Source organism: Castor canadensis, chromosome 18 (assembly GCF_047511655.1).
Source record: "Castor canadensis chromosome 18, mCasCan1.hap1v2, whole genome shotgun sequence".
Classification (NCBI taxonomy): Eukaryota; Metazoa; Chordata; class Mammalia; order Rodentia; family Castoridae; genus Castor; species Castor canadensis.
The window spans coordinates 30,214,240-30,228,957 of NC_133403.1; the positions used below are offsets into that span (position 1 = coordinate 30,214,240).

The window sequence follows — 14,718 nt, forward strand, 5'->3', positions numbered from 1 at the left end:
CTCTCCAAATAGATTTCTTCACCTTTATTCAATGTAGTACTCTAGTGTGTCGTCATTTCCTGCACTGTAATTTCTCTACTGATTTTGAAATATTTCATAATTTTGTTTTAGTAATTAATTTGTGTTATGATCAAACTATTCAAATTATGGATTGTTATAAATTTAGAAAATATATTTTTGATGAAAATTTTGAGCATAGTATTTCACATATTAAACACAGGGGAGCTAACTCATATTGATTTTTTATATTATGAGAGTCTTAAATTTAACATATCAGTTACATTCCATGAAAAGACAGTTATAGGCCAACTCTTCTGGTTGCTGATGCCAAAATTAAAGTCATTGACAGACATGACAAGTTCTGGGACTATAAATAAGGGAATAATTATGTTTGGGGGATGAGCTATCCATTGAAGTTCTGAAGACAGAATCCTCACCCTGTAGAGGATGTCAGGAGAGTGGTGACAAGGAAGATATTGATGATGGAAGTACAGAAGACCTAGGTGTCCCTTCTGGTGTGGACTGGGGCTGTGGCTGTTTCAGTTCACTCTAAAGAAGATGACTCTTCCTATTGAAACTCAGAAACTAGAAAATTGTGGGTGTAAATGAGGCACAGTTTTGTGTGGAAGATAAGGGGCAAGAAGGGCCCTCTTAGAGCAAGATTGTTGTTCAGATGGTCACAAATTGATTCAGATCAATCAGTAGTTGATGTGGGTTCTTATGAAATTCATTAACTAAATCTTGAAGCCCCAAGCCAGAGTGTCACGTGGATCCATGAAGCTGCAATAACTCTTCATCCAGACATGGTCAAGAAAAGGAGAATTAATTCTTATTTCAGATGTTTCTCCTGGAAATACTCCTAAAGATCATTTCACTTAGGTGATTGCTGTCCTAGTCTTGAAAAGTGACATCATAATTCATATAGTAATCACTTTCAAACTCTTCTAAGTTTATTGAGACATGCATAGAATTTTGTTAACTGTGACACAAGATTGTGCACAAGAACTTATTCCTCAGGTGCTCTTGAGCTATGCTCAGATGCTTCTGGCTTCTACTATTTTACTTTCTTCTTCCTTAAGATCTCCATTGATATTCCTTCTGTGAGTAAGGTCCTGTAGTATCTATTTTATATATGGCTTGTTTCATGCATCATAATGTCCCCTAGTTCCATCTTTGTTGTTGCAACTGACATGAATATTTTAATTAAAAAAGAACAGAAATGTTTGTGGCATTAATAAATGCTATCCATGAACAATACATGCATGTTTGAAAACATCACATGGTTCCTTTAAAATACATACAGCTGCCTGTCTCAATCAAAACAGTATTTGAACTGTAAATCAATTACTGTTAATTAGACTATCATCTCTGCCAGGAAGAAGTCAAAACCTTTATCTCTTGTCATGCATTTCCCAGGTTGTTGCCTCACTGACAGCACACCACCTCGGACGTCACGATGTATTCCTAACTGGCCTGGGTGGTATGGCCAAAGAATTCAACTGTGGCCACCCACCAGAGGGAAGCCTGAGGACCAGGCAAATGAAGGTACTGGGGAAATTTAGCCATAGAGTTCATTATTCATCAGTGACTCCAAATAACTGTCATATTTTGCAGAGAAAGTGGTAAATATTTAGGTCATACCCATATATATTGAAGATTTCCAGATTTTAATTCATTCAGTCCTGCTTTAATGGTATAAATACATCACACCTAAAGGTTTTGTGGACTTTTAGGGTAATATCTCAAGTGATTATTTACATATTCACTAAAGTGAAGAACCCTGGCAGAAATAGATCTTCTCACGCAACATTTTGCCACATGTATCATATTAATAGGCTTTATTTGTGACAGATTTGAAAAGCAACATTGAAATGATACCACAGAAAGGTTTCAAATTCCATTCCTTGTTCAAGTCCTTTTTATTTATTTGTTTATTTTACTGATATATCATTTATTTTATTTTATCGTAAATGGCAGGATTTCATTCTCCCTTATGATCAAGTAAAATTCAATTGTCTATATGTACTGCATCTTCTGTACCCATTCTTCATATGAGCACTTAGATTGTCTCCATGTCTTGGCGCTGTGAGTTTAGTGTGCTATCTCCCGATACACTCATTCCATTTCCTTTGAAGGAATGCATTTTAATCAGCTGTAGTTAGTGTATGTTGAGTTACAATCCTTGAACTCGTTCAAAACACTTCTCTGGCCTTTTCCTTCATTATTTTAGGGAACAGAACATCTTGTTTGAGGTGTCTGAGATGCTGCTCTGTGTGGTCCAGCGCCATCTTGGAGTCCAAGAAGGGAGCCTCTAGGCAGCTCTGGGCCAGGGGCCTGGGTGGGTAATGGAGGAGCCAGGACTCAGTGGACTGCAGTGGCCAACAGCTTCCCCAGGTGAGAAGGAGGGATGCCCTGATACATCATTTTCTATTCATTTACTTTCAACTGTGTGTTACCTTATGCCCTAGAGTTATCTCTTACTCACAGTGCATGCCTGAATTTTTTATTATTTTTTTTCTTTTATTTATGTGTGCATACAAAGTTTGGGTCATTTCTCCCCCCTTCCCCACACCTCCTCTTCCTTTATCCCCCTACCCACTGGCTACCAGGCAGAAACTATTTTGCCCTTATCTCAAATTTTGTTGAAGAGAGAGTATAAGCAGTAATAGGAAGGACCAAGGGTTGTTGCTAGTTGAGATAAGGATAGCTATACAGGGAGTTGACTCGCATTGCTTTCCTGTGCATCTGTGTTACCTTCTAAATTAATTCTTCTCTAAATAACCTTTTCTCTACTTCCTGGTCCCCTTCTCCTACTGGCCTCAGTTGCTTTAAAGTATCTGCATTAGTTTCTCTGCATCGAGGGCAACAAATACTATCTAGTTTTTTGGGTGTCTTACCTACCTTCATACCTCCCTTGTGTGTTCTCGCTTTCTCATGTGATCAAAGTCCAATCCCCGTCTTGTGTTTGCCCTTGATCTAATGTCCACATATGAGGGAGAACATACGATTTTTGATGTTTTGGGCCAAGCTAATCTCATTCAGAATGATGTTCTCCAATTCCATCCATTTACTAGTGAATGATAAGATTTCATTCTTTTTCATGGCTGCATAATTCCAATGTGTATAAATACCACATTTTCTTAATCCATTCGTTAGTATTGGGGCATCTTGGCGGTTTCCATAACTTGGCTATTGTGAATGAGTGCTGCAATAAACAAGGCTGTGCAAGTGCCTCCGGAGTAATCTGTGTCACATTCTTTTGTGACTCTTTGGGTACATCCCAAAGAGTGGTATTGCTGAAGATCTATGTTTAGATTTTTAAGAAGCTTGCAAATTTTCTTCCAGAGTGGTTGTACTAGATTACATTCTCACCATCAGTGTAAAAGGGTTTCTTTTTCCCTGCATCCTCCCCAATGCTTGTTTAATGGTGTTGCTAATGATGGCTATTCTAACAGGGGTGAGGTGGAATCTTAATGTTGTTTTAATTTGCATTTCCTTAATTGCTAGAGATGGTGAGCATTTCTTCATGTGTTTTTTGACCATTTGAATTTCTTCTTTTGAGAAAGTTCTGTTTATTCACTTGCCCATTTCTTTATTGGTTCATTAGTTTTGGGAGAATTTAGTGTTTTGAGTCCCCCATATATTCTGGGTATCAGTCCTTTGTCTGATGTGTAGCTGGCAAATATTTTCTTCCACTCCGAAGGTGGTCTCTTCAGTTTAGAGACCATTTCTTTTGTGGAGCAGAAGCTTTTTACTTTTAAAAGTCCCATTGATCTATGCTATCTCTTAGTTGCTGAGCTGCTCGGGTTCATTGAGAAAGTCTTTGCCTATACCTATTAGTTCCAAAGTATTTTCTACTCTTTCCTGTACCAACATTAGAGTTTGGGGTCTGATATTAAAGTACTTGATCCATTTTGAGTTAATGTTGGTATAGGGTGATAAACATGGATCTAGTTTCAGTTTTTTTGCAGACTGCTAACTAGTTTTTCCAGCAGTTTTTGTTGAAGAGGCTATCTTTTCTCCATAGTATATTTTTAGTGCCTTTGTCAAAGATAAGTTGGTTATAGTTGTGAGGCTTCATATCCGCGTCCTGTATTCTGTTCCACAGGTCTTCATGTCTGTTTTTGTGCCAGTAGCATGCTGTTTTTATTGCTCTTGCTTTGTAATATAGCTTGAAGTCAGGTATTGTGATACTTCCAGTGTTCTCCATTTTACCGAGTGTTGCCTTGGCTATTCGTGGCTTCTTGTGTTTCCGTAGAAATTTAATGGTAGATTTTTCAATCTCTTTGATGAATGTCTTTGGGATTTTGATGGGAATTGCATTAAACATGTAGATTACTTTTGGGAGTATAGACATTTTTACTGTGTTGATTCTACGAATCCATGAGCATGGGAGATCTCTCCACTTTCTATAGTCTTCCTCAGTATCTTTCTTCAGAAGTTTATAGTTTTCCTTGTAGAGGTCATTCACATCCTTTGTTAAGTTTGCACCTAGGTATTTGATTTTTTTGAGGCTATTGTTAATGGAATTGTTTTCCTATATTCTTTCTCAGTTTGTTCATTATTAGTGTATAGAAATGCTAAGGATTTTTCTATGTTGATTTTATATCTTGCTACCTTGCTATAGCTATTGATGGTGTTTAGGAGCTTTTGAGTAGAGGTTATTTTGGTCTTTAAGGTATAGGATCATATCATCTGCAAATAGGGATATTTTGACAATTTCTTTACCTGTTTGTATTCCTTTTATTCCTTCTTCTTGCCTAATTGCTCTGGCTAGGAATTCCAGTACTATGTTGAATAGGAGTGGAGATAGTGGGCATCCTTGTCTAGTTCCTGATTTTAGAAGGAATGGTTTTCATTTTTTCTCCGTTAAGTATAATGCTGGCTGTAGGTTTTTCATATATAGCTTTTATAATGTTGAGGTACTTTCCATCTATTCCTGGTTTTCTTAGAGTTTTTATCATGAAATGATGTTGGATCTTATCAAAGGCTTTTTCTGCATCTATTGAGATGATCAAGTGGTTTTTTTCTTTGCTTCTGTTAATGTGGTTTATTACGTTTATTGATTCTCATACATTGAACCACCCCTGCATTCCTGGATGAAGCCTACTTGGTTGTGGTGAATGATCTTTTTGATGTGTCATTGAATTCAGTTTGCCATTATGTTATTGAGGATTTTTGCATCAATGTTCATTAAGGAGATTGGCCTGTAGTTCTCCTTTTTGGAGTTGTCTTTGCCTGGTTCTAGGATAAGTGTAATACTGGCTTCATAAAACGTGTTAGGCAGTTTTCCTTCCCTTTCTATTTGATGGAAAAGTTTAAGTAGGGTTGGTATCAGTTCTTCTTTAAAGGTCTGATAGAATTCAGCAGAGAATCCATCAGGTCCTGGTCTTTTCTTTTTGGGAAGACTCTTGATTGCTGCTTCAATTTCATTTTGTGTTATAGATCTATTCGGGTGTTTAATTTCCTCTTGGTTCAGTTTTGGATGATTATATGTATCTAGAAATCTGTCCATTTCTTTAAGATTTTCAAATTTATTTGAATATAGGTTTTCAAAGTAGTCTCTGATGATTTCCTGGACTTCCATGGTGTTTGTTGTTATCTCCCCTTTTGAATTCCTGATTCTACTAATTTGGGTTTTTTCTCTCCTCATTTTAGTCAGGTTTCTGAGGGGTCTATTGATCCTGTTTATTTTTTCAAAGAACCAACTTTTTGTTTCATTAATTCTTTGTATGGTATTTTTGGTTTCTGTTTCATTGATTTCGGCTCTTATTTTTATTATTTCTCTCCTTCTATTTGTTTTGGGATTTGATTGTTCTTGTTTTTCTAGGAGTTTGAGATGTATTATTAGGTCACTGATTTGAGATCTTTCAGTCTTTTTAATATATGAACTCATGGCCATTAACTCTCCTCTCAGGACTGCTTTTGCTGTGTTGCATAGGTTCTGGTAGGTTGTGTTTTCATTTTCATTGACTTCCAGGAACCTTTCAATTTCCTCTTTTATCTCATCAATGACCCATTGTTCATTAAGCATTGAGTTATTGAGATTCCAGCTGTTTGCATTTTTTTGTCTTTATTTTTTGTTTTTGAGTTCTAGTTTTATTGCATTGTGATCTGATACAATGCATGGTATATCGATTTTCTTATATTCGTTGAGGCTTGCTTTCTGCCCTAGGATATGATCTATTTTGGAGAAGATCATATCTAAGAAGAATGTATGTCTTGTAGAATTTGGATGAAATGTTCTGTAGACATCAACTAGATCCATTTGATCTATGGTATGTTTTAGATCTTGGATTTATTTATTGATTTGTTGTTTGGATGGCCTATCTATTGATGATAGTAGGGTGTTAATGTCACCCACAACCACTGTGTTGGTGTTAATATATGCTTTTAGGTCCTTCACGGTATATTTGATGAAATTGGGTGCATTGACATGGGGTACATATAGGTTGATAATTGTTATTTCCTTTTGGTCTATTTCCCCTTTTATTAGTATGGAATGTCCCTCTTTATTTTGTTTCATCAATGTAGGTTTGAAGTCTACTTTGTCAGAGATAAGTATTGCTACTCCTGCCTGTTTTGGGTGGCCATTGGCTTTGTAAATTTTCTTCCAGCCTTTCATCCTAAGCCTATACTTATTTCTATTGGAGAGATGGGTCTCCTGTAAGCAATAAATTGTTGGATCTTCCTTTTTAATCCAGTTTGTCAAATGGTGCCTTTTGATGGAGGAATTAAGTCCATTAACATTAAGTGTTAGTATTGACAGGTAGGTGGTGATTCCTGTCATTTAGTTGTCTTAGTTGTTTGAAGTTTTGATTGTGTGTACCTAAATCGATGTTATTCTCTACATTCTTGCTTTTTCTTTTCCTGTAGTTTGGTACTTCCTGCCCTTTCATGGTTATGCTGGATTTCATTTCCTGCATGCAGAATCCCTTGAAGAAACTTTTGTGGTGGTGGCTTTGTGGTCATATTTTGTTTTTGTTTCTGCTTATCATGGAAGACTTTTATTGCTCCATCTATTTTGATAGATAATTTTTCTGGGTAGAGTATCCTAGGGTTGAAGTTATTTTCATTCAGTGCCCGGAGGACCGCATCCCAAGCTCGTCTTGCTTTTAATGTTTCTGTTGAGAAGTCTTCTGTGATTCTGATGGGTTTACCTTTGTATGTTATTTGTTTTTTCTCTCTTACAGCCTTCAATATTCTTTCTCTAGTCTCTGTACTTGTTGTTTTAATGAAAATATGCCATGGGGTAGTTCTATTTTGGTTAGGTCTGTTTGGTGTTCTGGAGGCTTCCTGCACCTGTATGGGCATAGATTTCTCTAGCTTTGGGAATTTTTCTATTATTATTTTGTTGAATATATTGTGCATTCCTTTTGCTTGCACCTCTTCTCCTTCTTCAATGCCCATGATTCTCAGGTTTGGGCTTTTGATGGAGTCAGTAAGTTCTTGCATTTTCTTTTAGTAGGTCTTGAGTTGTTTACTTATGAAAACCTAATACCTGTCATTATTAACTATAGCCTAAATTATCATTAAATTATACTTTTTGCTACCAGTTATATGGAGTGTGCCTAAAATGATTAATAACCAACGTAAAATAGTTTCCATGCTGTAAACATTTACTTAGCTTCATCCACTATTCCCTCTCTCCAATTCTTAGGACCTATGGCAACCTGTGAAATATCACTCACTCCATAGTTTTTCTGTGCAAGAGTTTCAATCATTTAGAGTCACCATGTATGCTGTTTTTCTTTAGTTTGACTAACTTAATGTATCTGTACACATACAAGTTGTGCTTCCTATTTCTCCTTAGCTTGTCAGCTCAGTGTAGTTTTACAGCATCTGTATTGGAGAATTTGTCCATTTCCCTCAGGTTATAATTTTGTGTGCAGAAGATTTGTGAAAGTATTTGGTTACCCTCAATTAAATGTCCATTGAATCAGTAATCATAATTCCTGTTTAATTGATGGCATTGGTCCATCTTGTCCAATACATTTCCTTTATAGGTAGGTAGGCTAAATCCCGGTAATGTTTTTCTTTTCAGAGAATTCATTATGTGTTTCTGTTTTTTTTTTCTTCAGATTTTACCACTTTCCAACACATTGGTTCCTGCAATAACTGCCCTTTTTCTCCTTGCTGTTTTTAGTTACATTACACTGCTCCTATTTGACTAGCATCTTATTGAACTTTATTTTTCTGTTATATTGCATGTAGTGGTATACATTTATGTTTCAGTACTGCCTTGAATTCATGTGACAGTTCTCACAGGCTTATATTCATTGTTATTTTTCATTGAAATCTTTTTTCAAAACATTGAAAAATTTCAATGAAATCTTGTCCTTTGGACCATGTGCTTTTTGTGTGTGTGTGCTTTAGCATTTCTTGACTTTCCTGGATTGTGACAGTAGTACTGCACCAATTCTTTCCAGCTGCAAATGGCATTTTCTCAGCTAGATCTGTCACTTTGCTTCATAAAAGAACAGGTGTCATACTGGATAAGGGGGCACACCCTGAAACTCTTTGAACTCTCCATACCTGATGATATCTGCAATTCCCCATCTCCACATGATGCAAAAATTGTGGAAATGTTGTTCAGACTTCAGCATAATGTGTAACTTAGGGGACCAACCTCAAAGCAGTGTAGTTCTGCCTCAGCCAGATGTGTGTGCTTTGTGTGTGTGTTTGTGTGTGTGTGTGTGTGTGTGTGTGCAACTGCAATCTCCTTGCACTGGAGCCCCCTGTTCACACAATAATGCTTCTTTGGGTTTTTGGCATCAAAACCAACGTGCTGACAGCATTGTGTTTCCTTCTAGAGTCACATAAGGTGATTATGGAGGTGGTTCCATGTGTGTGTGGTGAGGAAGATGTGGAAAATGTCCTGCAGGTAAGGTCGCCCATCTTCATCTATGACACAAATATGTTTATTTGTCTTCGTTTTTCAATCAGCTTTAGAAACCCAACTGTTTCTATGTGCATTATAGATGGTTTCTAAAATTTTCTTTGTGGGGGAATGTCAAAGCAAATATCTAACTACAACAAATGTCTGTTTCAATCTGGCACTCATGCATAACTGTCTCAATTTCCAAGTACAGGGGAGTAAATGTTTTCCTCACTCACCTTTTCCAGAGTAATAATACCTTGATATGTCCTGTATAATATTAATTTGAAATACATTTGAGAAAAAGTTTATGCCTTTTCCAAATGCACATTGCAGTGATTCCCATGAAATATTTCCTTTTTTCTTTTTTCCTTTTTTGAATCTTTTTTTCAGTACTGATATTTTAACTCACAGAATCATATTTAGTACACAAATAAATCCAAAATAAATTTGCCTTTTGTTGTATTCTAAGAGGATCTCCTATCTTTGTCCTGGGTGTCTTCAAATGTTGTCCCCTGACTTCCCCAACATTAAGAAGTTAAAAATCACTGGCAGGAGCCAGTGAACTCACATCAAGTGTTCTGATCTAATCATAGTGATCTATATGACTTTGCAATCTGGACTGGACATGGCCTGGTTCTCATATATCTTCCCTTACCTTATAGGAGGACTCCACAGGCCACAAGAACTGTAAATATTCCAAAATCTCCCATAGCCCTAGCAATTATTTAGTGGCTGAGAGAGATTAGCATTATGGACTGCTTTAGTTTAAAGATATCTCATTTAGGATTCTGCTAGAAAGGAGGATTGGTGGGTTTGGAAAGGGTTTGGTGAAGGAGAAAAGATTTATAAACATCTTCTGTTCATGGAAAAACCTATGTCAATTTGATGGTGTACATTTGTGTTCATGAAGATTGGGAAGTGATTTTCAGTGAGTTTACAAATTACAATTCAACTTGTGTACAAAACATATCACATATAGACTGTGAAAGAGAGCTGTAAATATTCAAAAAAATTTCCACCCCCATGTTACATACCACATAAACCAGTTCCTTCAGTTCATCCATAGCTGAACTACAAGGTTAGATTAATATCCCAGCTCTTTGCAAGAGGAAGATGCAGAGACAAATGCCCAGGCTCTTCATGCTGAAGTAAAAGACAGAAAGATCAAGTCAGGCATGGGGCACAATGTTGATGTTTTGAGTACAGATCTGACATTGTCATTCAGCCCAGGGATCCCTAGTTTCAAATCAGGGACTTCCAGTTCATATCCTTATGCCCTAGAATATTAAGCTTACAGGATTCCCAAGTGCTGCCTAGATTTTGGGGTGTCCAATGTGGTCACGAAGTTCAGGATGACAAAAGGTCCACTAATCAGATGATATTCCTAATTATTGTTGTGAAACTCACATAGTGTATAAGGTTGTGGTCAGTGCACAAATTATACCTCCAAGACCCAATGTAGAGCACCGTAGGTGAACATTTGCCTATGTTGTTGTCCTTTGTCAGACCTTGCTCCCAGAGAAATATCACTGAGTACTTTGTTGCATTTAACATTACCATCAGAATTCTTAGAAATAATTAAATTCATTACCACATACCCACAATAGAGTGACAGGAACCTCAAATTACAGTTTGGTTTTTAGCCTGGGATCCATCAACTTTGCTGGCCATTTCCAGATGAGGTGTAAGGGAGAGTGTTGGATGTCACTGATCCCCATGGTAAAAATTCACACAAATTTGGGCTAAGGTGAGCTGTGCAGTTGTTGCCACCATGGACACACAAATTCTGTTTAGAAAAGAAAGACAAGTAGGAACATAATCACAGGATTAGTAGCAGTTATTTGCAAACATAACAATAAATTGTTTCCTAATTTTTATTTATAAATGATCATTTAAATGGTATTAGTGAATAAATAGAACAGACTATCTTGTGTTTTATTGATCCTGTTCTCATACCAATGTTGATTTTACACAATGAAATTCCTTAGAAAGACATATGTAGAGCAATCTATGGAGATCTTGGAAAGCAAAGGTCATTTAAAATGATATTAGCAAATAAATAGACAGAATATCTTGTTTTCTGTTGACTTCTTCAGAAAGACCATATATAGATTAAACAGTGTAGCTCTTGGAAAGAACAGAAATTGAATGTTGTTAAGAAGGTAGTGTAAATTCTGCTCTGATTTTGAATTAGAAGGAAGAAGTGTGGACTTGGACATTAAGCACAGCCTGAAACTTACTGTTTATCTGTTTGCAGATGGACTAACATGTAATGATTATTTCTTTTCATTGAGAATCCAGAAGCTCTCCTTTCTTTTTCTTTCTTTCTCTTTTGTTGTGCTTTATGTACCTACCCCATGTCTGTGTCACTTATTGCTCCTTAAAATACACATGCAACACCACTTGCATAGTGACAGCCATTCTTCACATTCCTAGTTCCTGCCAACATACTGCCAAATATTCTTCCTCATCACAAGACACATGAAGAGGAAGCATCAAATACCTTGGTAAGCAGACTTGCCTTTCTGCAAATCAAAGCATTATTTTTTGGTTGTTAACTCTTTTAAATGTATTAGAATGTGAAAGTGTTTCCGTGTGTATTTTTTGTGACCTCCACAGGTTCCATGGTTTGGGATATTCAATGGAGATGTGTTATCCAACTGAGATATGATTTCAGACTAAAAACTGGCTGCAGTACCTACTTCACTCTCAGCAAAACAGTTTCGTCCTTGGAGAAAAACATTGTAACTGCTATAAGATAGACATGTAGGCATGAATCAGGGTGGCCACATATTAACAGTCATTTCTTGATGCTATTATAGATACAGACAATTGTAAAAGAAAATGGAAGTGACTGTGATATCCATCACCAGAGTGTGGCGAATCAGGATGGTGAGTAGGGTGGATATATCTTTAATTTGGTGTTGACAGACAGCCTGATTCAGGTACCAGGCTATGGATGAGGATTAGGTGTAATCCTAGAAATTTGTATAACAGTTAAAGAATAATGTTCGTTAAGAGCAACCATGGTGTGGTTGGGGTCTTGGTGGATAATAGAACCAAGTATGAATCAATGTATTGTAGGTCTGGATGTGCTTGTATCCAACATGTCTTGGATGTTGGCCAGAGTGAATTAGCATCCCAAACATCTGAGACAGTGCCTGGCTCTTGTGTATGTCCAGGAAGGATGTATAAGAGAGACATCAGATCACGGTGCAAGTCAATTCTGTTTACCTATGGACTCTAGATCATTGCTATTCATTTTGATATTCACTGCAGAAATCTGTGTTTCATGATAAAGTTTATATAACCATATAACATTGAAGGTTCTAAACCATGGTCCTCTATGCACATTTCATGTCAGCAGGTGTATTAACTCACAGATCTACCAATTAAGAGCATAGCATCAGCATACGCTTAGTTTGAGGATGATGTCTATGTGCTCATACCAATCTATTCCAGGGGAATTCAGAGATCTGATATGCACTTAGAAAACATACATTTCAACAATCAAGACCCTAAGCAAACTACATAATCTCATCCTAGAGTGATGCCACATTGTTCTAATTATGTTCCGCTATGCTCCATATCTGAAAGTTTTCAGAGTATCTCAACATATGCTAGATCAGGCCTCCAGCACGTGAAGCTATGGAGTTAAACCAAGTGCTTATTGTGCGTCATACTCACCATAAACTCAACTAATGTAGAATGAATGTATGAAATTCTCTAACAAATTTCTTCCTATTGTTTTTGTCTCCAAAGGTTGGAATATATATTATGATTCCAGCAGTGATGAGGAAGATTCTGCAGGTAGGTGATCCACTTGAGGTAGGTTCTAAAGGTATGTTTCCCTGTGAGGAGCCATGTACACATGATACTCTAGAGAAATAAGGAAAGATTATAAAATAAACATAAGCTTGTGTTGTTTGCCAGCTTTAGTCATATAGAAATAAGTGTGGTATCTTTACTGGCATTGAGCCTATTGTTCCATTTGTTTGGATAGTTTAAAACAGGGCTTCTTGAGAAGCCCTGCTTTTCCTCATTCTGCCTCTGCCAAACGTCATAGAATTCTTGGTGGTTGTTGACATGTGTTGGGAATTGTTTACAAGAGATTTAGAATTGATAGGAAACTATTAAAAGACCCTACTCTTTGGTACTGCATGAACGTGGAAGCAGAGGTTTTATGACCACTTACACAGTGTAGGAAAAAGCAAACACACTCCTCTCACTTAAAGGCTTCACAGTTGCACTTCCTCTTCTTCCTTCACTATCTTGTCCTGGTTGGAAGGACACCACCAGCAACTTATAGAATATTCCTATGGAATTCGTGTACATGTGTAAGTCTTGTGGAAAAGAGTGGTGAAATATCATCCCTCAATACCACTGCACACCTCATCCAGTTCTACCCTCCTCAGAGTAGGAATATTCTGAATATACTTCCCACATAGATCTGTGTCCACTTGGACTTCAGGCCCACACTAGCTGTGAGAGACAATGTGGATGTATGAATTGGGGCTGCACACCTATTTGCTCACATTTTGAATGAACTGTTCACCTTGATAAGCAGTGTAATAAGGGTCTCTTATGGTAACAAGTTGAAAGAGGCCTATTCCTTTCAGTCGCAGTGATCAAGCCAGAGATTACTGCCTCCCTACTCTTCCCTATCATCAGAACTGTGAGGTGCCTCCAGTCTCACTCCTTTCATGACACTGTTTGAACCTTGCCATGTTCTCCCTTCCTAATTCATGGTAAATCAACCTTGTAAAGGATTAACTTGCACAGAATATGGATGACTACTTTTTCTTCTACCCTTGTGATTATCCTTTCAGATCACTTGTGGAATTGTGAAGATGCAATATCTCTCATGTCCCTGTTCTCTTCCCTGGCCATGAAACTACTCAGTATGTAGGTGGACTTTTATTCTCCCTCAAAGGACAGGGAAGAACTCTAGTTCCATGGCATCTGCTTTGGGATTGGTTTGAATGTTTAATTGAGTAATTCTGTAATGAGGAAGTGTGACATTATATCCTTGATCTTTGCATCAATGTTCCCATTCTGGAGAAAATTATCAGTGGTACAGGTGAGGAAGTAAAAGAAAATTGGAGAAAACAAGAGGAGGAAAAGTGACAGGTAGTAGGAGGAACAATGAAAGGGAGGAAATGAAATATCAAACTGAGAAATTCATGGAGATAGGGGTTGCCTCTTGGATGAAATGTAACTGACAGGAACCCTACCCACTTGGAATAATGGGTAACCTCTGCTAGAGAAGAGCCATGGACACCTTAGATCCTTTCTTCATTGCACCAGTGAGGAAACTCATGCAGTTATGTAGGACCAGAGAAATGAGCAGTAATGGAGTTCCAGGTTGGGCTGTATGTTACTAGAAGCAAGACAAATCTAGATTTTCATGTAGCTGTTTCTTTTTTTCAAGGCCGCTGCATCATGGTCACTGCTCTGGTGCATGCAGAAGCCTCCTCCAGTGATGTCAAGGAGTAAGAGAAAAGGACCAAAAATATGAATGTAATTTACTCCTTAATTCTCTCTGGTTTTACTCTATTTCTCTCCTTCTTTGTATTTCTTTCCTCTTCCTGATTTCATGCGTTTTATGAGTTTTTCTGCATTTCCATGACTCACGTAGATACTTGAGGTCTGACCTTCTTCACTGTCTGCAAACTATCATTGTAGATCTACTGAGTGTTTCTTACCTTGCTTTGGCTTACTTTCTCTTTCTTCCATGATGGAGATTGGACTCAAGTCCCCCTGTGTGCATTAGCTCTGTATGAAAGCCACATCTATTTGTATTGATTTTCTTTAATTGCAATGCAATGGGTAGATTT

At 37.3% G+C, this 14,718-nt stretch overlaps 1 protein-coding gene and 1 pseudogene across 10 annotated transcripts in view; one reads left to right on the forward strand and one right to left on the reverse strand.

Moving 5' to 3' along the window:
* The window catches only part of LOC109676735 (doublecortin domain-containing protein 1-like), a 1,027,711-nt pseudogene that overhangs the window by 258,891 nt on the left and 754,102 nt on the right, over positions 1–14,718 (reverse strand).
* LOC109677192 (dnaJ homolog subfamily C member 24-like) overlaps positions 1–14,718 on the forward strand; it is a 929,921-nt gene that overhangs the window by 115,685 nt on the left and 799,518 nt on the right. For 7 of the 10 annotated variants that reach the window (XM_074060651.1, XM_074060653.1, XM_074060654.1 and 4 more), the window contains 6 exons: positions 1,417–1,545; positions 2,231–2,394; positions 8,814–8,884; positions 11,318–11,388; positions 11,501–11,773; positions 12,644–14,401. The exons of 2 other annotated variants lie outside the window; for them this stretch is intronic. The gene's annotated coding sequence lies outside the window, so the exon portion shown is untranslated. The remainder of the gene's footprint in view (positions 1–1,416; positions 1,546–2,230; positions 2,395–8,813; positions 8,885–11,317; positions 11,389–11,500; positions 11,774–12,643; positions 14,402–14,718) is intronic. One more of the 10 variants, XM_074060650.1, reaches the window with a different exon arrangement.